This window comes from Cricetulus griseus, chromosome 9 (genome assembly GCF_003668045.3).
Source record: "Cricetulus griseus strain 17A/GY chromosome 9, alternate assembly CriGri-PICRH-1.0, whole genome shotgun sequence".
Lineage (NCBI taxonomy): Eukaryota > Metazoa > Chordata > Mammalia > Rodentia > Cricetidae > Cricetulus > Cricetulus griseus.
In genome coordinates this window covers 14,185,585-14,193,413 of record NC_048602.1, presented here as the reverse complement: position 1 = coordinate 14,193,413, position 7,829 = coordinate 14,185,585, and the positions used below count along the sequence as shown (strand labels likewise).

Genomic DNA, 7,829 nt, shown 5'->3' with positions numbered 1-7,829 from the left:
ACAAAAGAAAATACACGCTGCATTCTCTGCCAACAGAGACAGCCTGCTTCAGCCTCTGCCTTTTATATTTTATACATGAGACACCTCCTGGGTGCCTCCTCTCCTTTGTCTTATTCTAGTGTCAATGGATTACAACATTGAAGATAACTGATTTGTCCTCTCTTAGCAGATATCAATCATAAGTAGCTCCTTGATCAAAGGTGGAAATTTACCAATTTTGATCAAAAGTACATTGAAGATGCAAGGAAGAAGGAAACAATGAACACGCAGAAGAAGGAAAGAGTGAGGAAATGAAGAAAAGATAATATTTTACTGCTGTAGGTTATTAATGATTACATTTGGGATCTTATAGAACTAATTAGATTTTCACAGGAAGGAATAAATTCCATTCTCTCACCAGTCATAAAGACTCTGCAGTTCTTCGTAAAATTATATTCAAGTCTCATTTCTAATCATAGAAATAAAGTCAACTCACCCTACCAATCTAAGGTTCAGGTTTATAATTGTCCACATCATTTTTTTCTCTGATTTTACCTCTTCTTCAGCCAGTTAATACCTCTAGCTCAAGCTCATGCTGGAAGGGATAACTCCTCTATGGAAGGTGATTTTTGAGGACAGGTCTGTCATTCCTCTATCACTGAGAGCCACAGAATGGAGCCACCTGGCCAAACCCACAGATGTGGGATTCCTGAATCTGTTTCTCACTCACTGTACAAGGAGGGTATTGACAATCATTATAGGCACAGGAATTGTCTTCCTCTTTCAATTTGGATATACTACAGGGTGACATCCAGGACAGGGTTTTTGGAAGAAGCTAGATATGAAGTCAGTATAAATTATGTTTCCTTTGTTTGCTGGATGTCTCTTCAGCATTGCGTCACCAGCCCTATACTTCCAAAGCAGGTTGTCCAGGCTACTGTCCAAAGTCCCTGCATTGAGATGTACCACATGAAACTGGGAGCCCCCAGTAGGCATGGCTACAGCTTCCCACACCACCAGCCAGCATGGACGCCAACAAGGCGTCTGATAAGATAAGTCTTATAAAATAAATAGGTTTATGATAATTAAGAATGAACTAACAGATGAGGAATCCTAGTCATTGGCCAAGCAGCGTTGAACCTAATACAAGTTTCTGTGTATTCATTTGGGCCCTAACTCGGGCAGGTGGCTTGCATAAAGCTCACACATGGTGGTGGGGCTCGGCGGCGGCTTTTGGTGGAAAGATTTTTTGTAACAGAATGGTGTCAGTGAGCAGGATGACCCCAAGCCCCAAGGATTCCAGAGAAAGAGGGAAACCTGCAGCCCACCCCAGCCTGCCTTATTGGGCTGCTGATAGGCTTCCATATGCTTGCTCCATCCTGGCACTCTTGGGCAATGCACTCGACACTTCTGAGATGATAAAGACAGATCCAGATAAAGAAAACCCTCTAAAGGTTTACACTACATTTAAAAATATATGTAGGCTTGTGAGAAAAAAAGTAACAGGAGGAAATAGAGCAACCAGTTGTGGTGGCGAACACTGGTAGGATTTGCTGAAGGAAGCAGAGGGAGGTAGATTTCCACAGAGAAACCCTGTCTCAGAAAAGAAGAAACAAAAGGTAGTAAAAGTAGAATAGTAAAAAAGCCACCTAGAGATGAAAAATACACAGAGAATCTGGATGCTAAATGCCATACAGTTGTCTTTAAATTGTTTGATTGCTGAGCAAAGAATTACTTCTATAAATTACAGAAAGACATTAAGGGAATTTAAATTTCTTTTTAAAACCGTTTCTTTAACTGTTTATGTTTTTTTAAATGTCTTTTTATTAATGTTTGTACTTAAAGAGCTTCAATTTAGAATCATTTGTAAGAAAAGCCTGACAATGCAAAGTTCTTGTTTTATAAAAGATGCTAACCTACTATAAGATATTACTGTTTATGTTTTCAGAAGTTAAGTTTAGGGCGTTGGTGGCACATGCCAATAATTCCACCACTCTGAGACAGAGGTGGGTGGATCTCTGTGAGTTCAAGACCAGTCTGGTCAGCAGAGCAAATTCCAGGACAGGCTCCAAAGCCACAGAAAAATCCTGTCTCAGAAAGAAGTTAAGTTTAAACAAGCAGCTAAAATGTGTACATGTAGCTACTGCTTAAGGAATATAAGGTAACTCTATGCAGTTTTAAATTCAGCTGTGCTAAGTTTCAAATATTTTATTAAGTTGAAACCAGTTACAATCAGGCTAAAAATTAATTAGAGAAATAAGACCATACCTAGCCACCTGTGTGCTTAGGGCAAGTAACTAAAACAGGCAGACAGACCTCTCTGCAGCCCCTTCAAGTGGTCTTTTCTAGCCATCTGCCATGGCAGGTGGGTGAAAGACCCAAGTTAATATGGGGTTAGTTCGTTAAACAACAATAAAGCCTCATGTGGTTTGCGGCAAAAGAAAGAAAGAAAGAAAGAAAGAAAGAAAGAAAGAAAGAAAGAAAGAAAGAAAAAGAAAGAAAGAAAGAAAAACTGCTATGGCTGCCACCATGCAGAGGCATGGTGGCCATCCTGTTGCCACATTGTCCAATTTCTTAGAGAGGTAGGCTATTGGGCTTCTCCAAGGACCTAGCCCCTGTGTCAGGACTCCTTTGGCAATGCCCCTGTGCTCATCAACAAATAGGTCACATGGTTTGGTCACATCTGGGAGTCCCAGCCCTGGGACAGGTAACAGGGCTTTCTTGATTTGGTCAAATGCTTTTTGTTATTCTTACCCCCATCTGAATTCAGCCCCTTGTCTGGTTAGAGGATACAGAGGGGCAGCCATTTGGGAAGATGGTAATGACTGATGGAGATGGCAATGATGATTTTAGTGATGATGTAGACCATAATAAAGATCAGGGTGGTGATGATGATTATTGTGATGATGTTAATGAGGATGGTTGTGATGGTTATTGAGATAATTAAGATGTTGATGATGATTATGATGGGGATTATGATGATGATGGTGGTGATGATGGTTATTGTGTTGATGGTGATGATGATGATGGTGGTGGTGGTGGTGATGATAATAAATGGAGACACCGGAGCTCTGCTAGGGTCACCTGAATTATACTACTAGTCTGAATGACAATGTCTTGGATAGAGGGACCATATGCTGTATGACAAGATCCTCCAAGGACCTAACTATTAATGTATTTGTTCCCTGTACCTGCCTGGAATCCCCAAAGGTGGGTGTTTACTCCAGGCACGGCCCCTCCATGCTTGATGAGCCTCTGGACAGGATAGTCAATTCTGGGTCTACCCAGTACCCCTATCATGAAACTACATCAAGAGGCCATGTGAGCCTGGCAGTTTCTGGGGCTGATGGAAGAAGAGGTGCTGCCAAGAACTTGACCCTGAGGGCCGTAAAGTCAGGATCATGTCCTTGTAAATACAGTCTGTCTGTGGCTGCAGGGAAGACAGCTATTACCTGTATCCATCAAGGAGTTTTGTTTTACTTCAACAACCAGTGTGCCAGCAGGGCTAGAGAAGCAAGGGCTGGACCAGCCAGATCCCCCAGGCAGCTGCACCCTAACCTTTGAGACCAAGAGTTTTTCTTGTTCTCACCACTCCTATTGTATTTGCCTTAAACATGGAGAGAATCTAGTATTTGCACTTAGCAAAATATTTCAAAGTTAAAATCATGATCTCATTTTGTACTAAAGAAAAAAGTGTAGTAGACGATTAAGTGTTTTTCTTTTAACTTTTGGTAGTAAAAATATAGAAGCAAAGTCTGTTGAAATTACTGTGTAAAAAGATTGAATCACACGGGGGGGGGGTGCCTAGGCCCTATGCTAAAGGATACAATAGACTCTGATGACACCCTGTGGAAGGCCTCACAATCCAGGGGGAGCAGAAAGGATATGTGATAGATAGGGTTTTATTTGGGGGGAGGAGGATGGGAGGGAAAAGGGAACTGGGATTGTCATGTAAAACAATCTTGTTTCTAATTCAAATTAAAAAATCTGAAAAAAAAGACTTAGCCCAAATAATATTTCTTCATTAAAGAGCCTTTGGAGTATTGTCTTCATCCTGTTCTGGAAAAAAAAAAAAAAGATTGAATCACATGTAACTTGAATTTCACTTCTGTGTTTTTGAATCATAAATACAGATTATTTAGTCTAACATTTCAGAAAATTCCTGGTCATGCTTACCTGGTTGACTTCAAAGTCACTCTGTAACCAGACTGTCCTTAATTTTAAAGTGTTCTTAATATAGCTTTCCAAGTGGCTGGGGTTACAGGTCTGTGCCCCATGTTTTGCTATTATGTGCCCTCTGGTAATAAGACTGTATGACAGTTCTTCTCCTTTGAACATCTAGAAACTCAGAAGAAATTTTGTGAGTTGTTGCTGGATGATTATTTTCCCTTTTGAGACAGGGTCTCCTGTAGTCCAGGCAGGAATTGGAGCTACTATGTAGTTAGTGTAGGCTGACTTTTCCCTTCTGATCCTTCTTTCTCCACCCCAAGAGCAAACAGGCCTGCTGACCCAACTTGGAATGGAAAAGCAATAAATGGTCCTGACTTCCATAACCCTTTATCAAACTGTCATTTAATTATAAGACTACTAAATTAGACAACTTATCAAGCTCCAAATGATTCTACAGTTAGCACTAAGTGGCCCAGGACAATATTCTCGGTTTCTATTGTATACATAATCCTGTCACTCCATATTAATTTGCACACAGTGATTAAACATTGTGGGGTCCAGATTACACTCAACTTTAATGCTAGCACTCAGGAAGGTAAGGAATGTTTTGAGATAAAGGACTACCTAGGAGCAGTCAAAAGTTGGTGGAGCATTTGTGTTTAAGAAGATATTTAAGCTCCCTCTGACCTCTGTCCTCTCCTTGAGGTGATTCTGGGCCTTCCTGTGGACCCCAACTCCCCCTATCACTCACTCCCCACTTCTTCCTGGGCCTGCAGCACAAGTAGAGTCGCTACACTGAACCTCCTAGAATAGAAGGTAGGTGGTATCCTTAAACGAATTACTATGGGAGACTTCTTCCTGAACATAATACCAGTAGCACAGACATTGAGAATGACAATTAATAAATGGAACCTCCTGAAGCTCAGAAGCATCTGTAAAACAAAGGAAACAGTCAGCAAGACCAAATGACAGCCCACAGAATGGAAAAAGATATTCACCAAACCCACATCTGACAGAGGGCTGATTTCCAAAATATACAATGAACTCAAGAAGCTAGCCACCAAAACACTAAACAATGCAATTAAAAATTAGAGTGCAAATCTAAATAGAGAATTCTCAACAAAGGAATCTAAAATGGCTGAAAGACGCTTAAGACAATGCTCAACATTCTTAGCCATCAGAGAAATGACACTCAAAACATCTCTTACTACTGTCAGAATGGCTAAAATCAAAAAGACCAATGATAGTCTATGCTGGAGAGGATGTAGAGAAAGAGGAACACTCGTCCATTTCTGGTGGGAGTGCCAACTCATACAACCACTTTGGAAATCATTATGGTAGTTTCTCAGGAAAATGGGAATCAGTCTACCTTAAGATCCAGCAATTCCTCTCTTGGGCATATACCCAAAGAATGTACATTCATAAATTAAGGACATATGTTCAACTATGTTCATAACAGTATTATTTGTAATAGCCAGAACCTGGAAGCAACCTAGATGCGCCGCAACTGAAGAATGGATAGAGAAAATGTGGTACATTTCCACAATGGAGTACTAGTCAGCAGAAAAAAAAATGGAATCTAGAAATTTGCAGCCAAATGGGTGGCAATAGAAGAAACCATCCTGAGTGAGGTAACCCAGTCCCAGAAAAACATGGTATGTACTCACTCATATATGGATTTTAGACACAGAGCTAAGGATTACCATCCTACAATCTACATCGCCAGAGGAGGTAGGAAACAAAGAGGACCCCAAGATAAGAACTCGTGGTCCCTCGAAGAAGTGTGTGGAGGGGGGACAAGAACTCCTGAGCAAATTGGGAGCATGGGACAGGAGGGGAGAGGAAGAAGGTGGGAAGTGGAGAAAGGCGAAACATGAGGGGGAAGGAGAAAAAGAGTACTGTGTAGGGGAGGAATAGAGAGGGCAAGAAAGGAGATGCCTTGATAGAGGGAGACATTTCAGGTTTGGAGTGATGTCTTGCAGAGGGGAAATGTTAGGGAATCCACAGGGATGACCCCCACTAAGAATATAGGCAGTGGTGGAGAGGCTGCCTTTGATGCCCTTCCCCTATAATGAGAATGATGACTGCGGAAGAGACAAGCTCCCCATTTTGGCAGCCATAACAGCCTAGCACATGATTGCCTGACCTTTCTTTGGTCACTAGGAGGTCAGATGCTGGCCTCGTGGCAAGGAACCAATCGGAAGTTAGCTAGTGTTGCTATGCTTTATGGCTCTGGGTGTGCTTTATGGACAAGTGCACAGCAATGATGCACAAAGCATCGTAATCACCCTGGGATGGCCTATGTGTCATAACAACCAGCCCACAGTGCAGAAAAAGCAGATATCTGGATATGTATTCAAACAGCAGGAACATATTTATAACTTTGAGTCCTAGGAAAAACTACAGATTTGGGCTATAAGCATGTACATTTTTCTTCTGTCCAGAGAGCCAGGTATGGATTGGACAGAGGTGCCTTTGGCCTGACAAAAAGCCCTTTAAGTTTGTAATTAGATGACACCCAAAATAAACCCAAAACCTTTAGCTTGTGCCTGAAGAGTAAGTAGATAGTCACCATTATATCAGCTAACATGCTGACTATAGTCTATAGTGGATCTGACTGTCTGATGCTGTCAATCTGACAACCATTAATATTTCAGAGATCTGAGAAGGGTAGATTTTATCTGAATCTAATAAAAATGACAGATGCCAGTTCATATACAGTTAGCTATACCCAAGTTTCTCCATTACTGCTGGAGGCTGATGTCTCAAAGAACAGCAATCTTCACCAGGCCTATAAGGTGAGAGGTTTTTTTTTTCTCACTGTAGAAGAGGGTCATGGAAAAGACTGACCTTGTTTTGTCTAGGCAAAGGGGGTGAAATCAATTTTCCAGAGTCCAGCAACTTTGTCCACAGTCTTGGCCAGGTCCTGGCGGGCAGCAGGTATCACATCTGAGCATCTCTTTCGCTCACTAGTCCAGGTGCAGGAACTGGGGTGCCTCATAATGTTCTTTGGAGACTTTGGGTCACTGTCAGGATCTGGTAGTCTGTCTGATATTATAAAATTTATAGATATCAATTTAAATGCCATATTCTGCAGGTCTCTGAAGCATTAGTTACTTGCACTAAGCACACAGGTGGCTAGGTGAGGTCTCATTTCTGTAATTAATTTTTAGCCTGACTGTAAATGGTTTTAACTTATTAAAATATTTGAAACTTAGCACAGCTGAATTTAAAACTGCATAGAGTTACCTTATATTCCTTAAGCAGTAGCTACATGTACACATTTTAGCTGCTTTCCTTAAACTTAACTTCTTTCTGAGACAGGATTTTTCTATGGCTTTGGAGTCTATCCTGGAATTTGCTCTGCTGACCAGACTGGCCTTGAACTCACAGAGATCCACCCACCTCTGCCTCTGAGTGGTGGGATTAAAGGCATGTGCCACCAACGCCCTAAATTTAAAGGTGTGTGCCACCAACGCCCTAAACTTAACTTCTGAAAACATAAAATGTAACATCTTATAGTAGATTAGCATCTTTTATAAAACAAGAACTTTACATTGTCAGGCTTTGCTTACAAATGATTCTAAGTTGAAACTCTTTAAGTTCAAACATTAATAAAATGACATTTAGAAAACATAAACATTTGCCAGGCAGAGAAAGGATTATCTAACATTTGGTCT

The 7,829-nt window shown here is 41.1% G+C and overlaps 1 long non-coding RNA gene across 1 annotated transcript; it reads right to left on the bottom strand.

Annotated features, from left to right (window-relative positions):
- Positions 1-3,780: 3,780 nt before the first annotated feature.
- On the bottom strand, positions 3,781-7,151 carry LOC113838152. Its single transcript, XR_003488610.2, has 3 exons — positions 7,000-7,151; positions 4,156-4,317; positions 3,781-4,038 (listed from the first exon to the last, which is right to left on the bottom strand). It is a non-coding gene; the product is annotated as an uncharacterized LOC113838152 (long non-coding RNA).
- Positions 7,152-7,829: the final 678 nt, after the last annotated feature.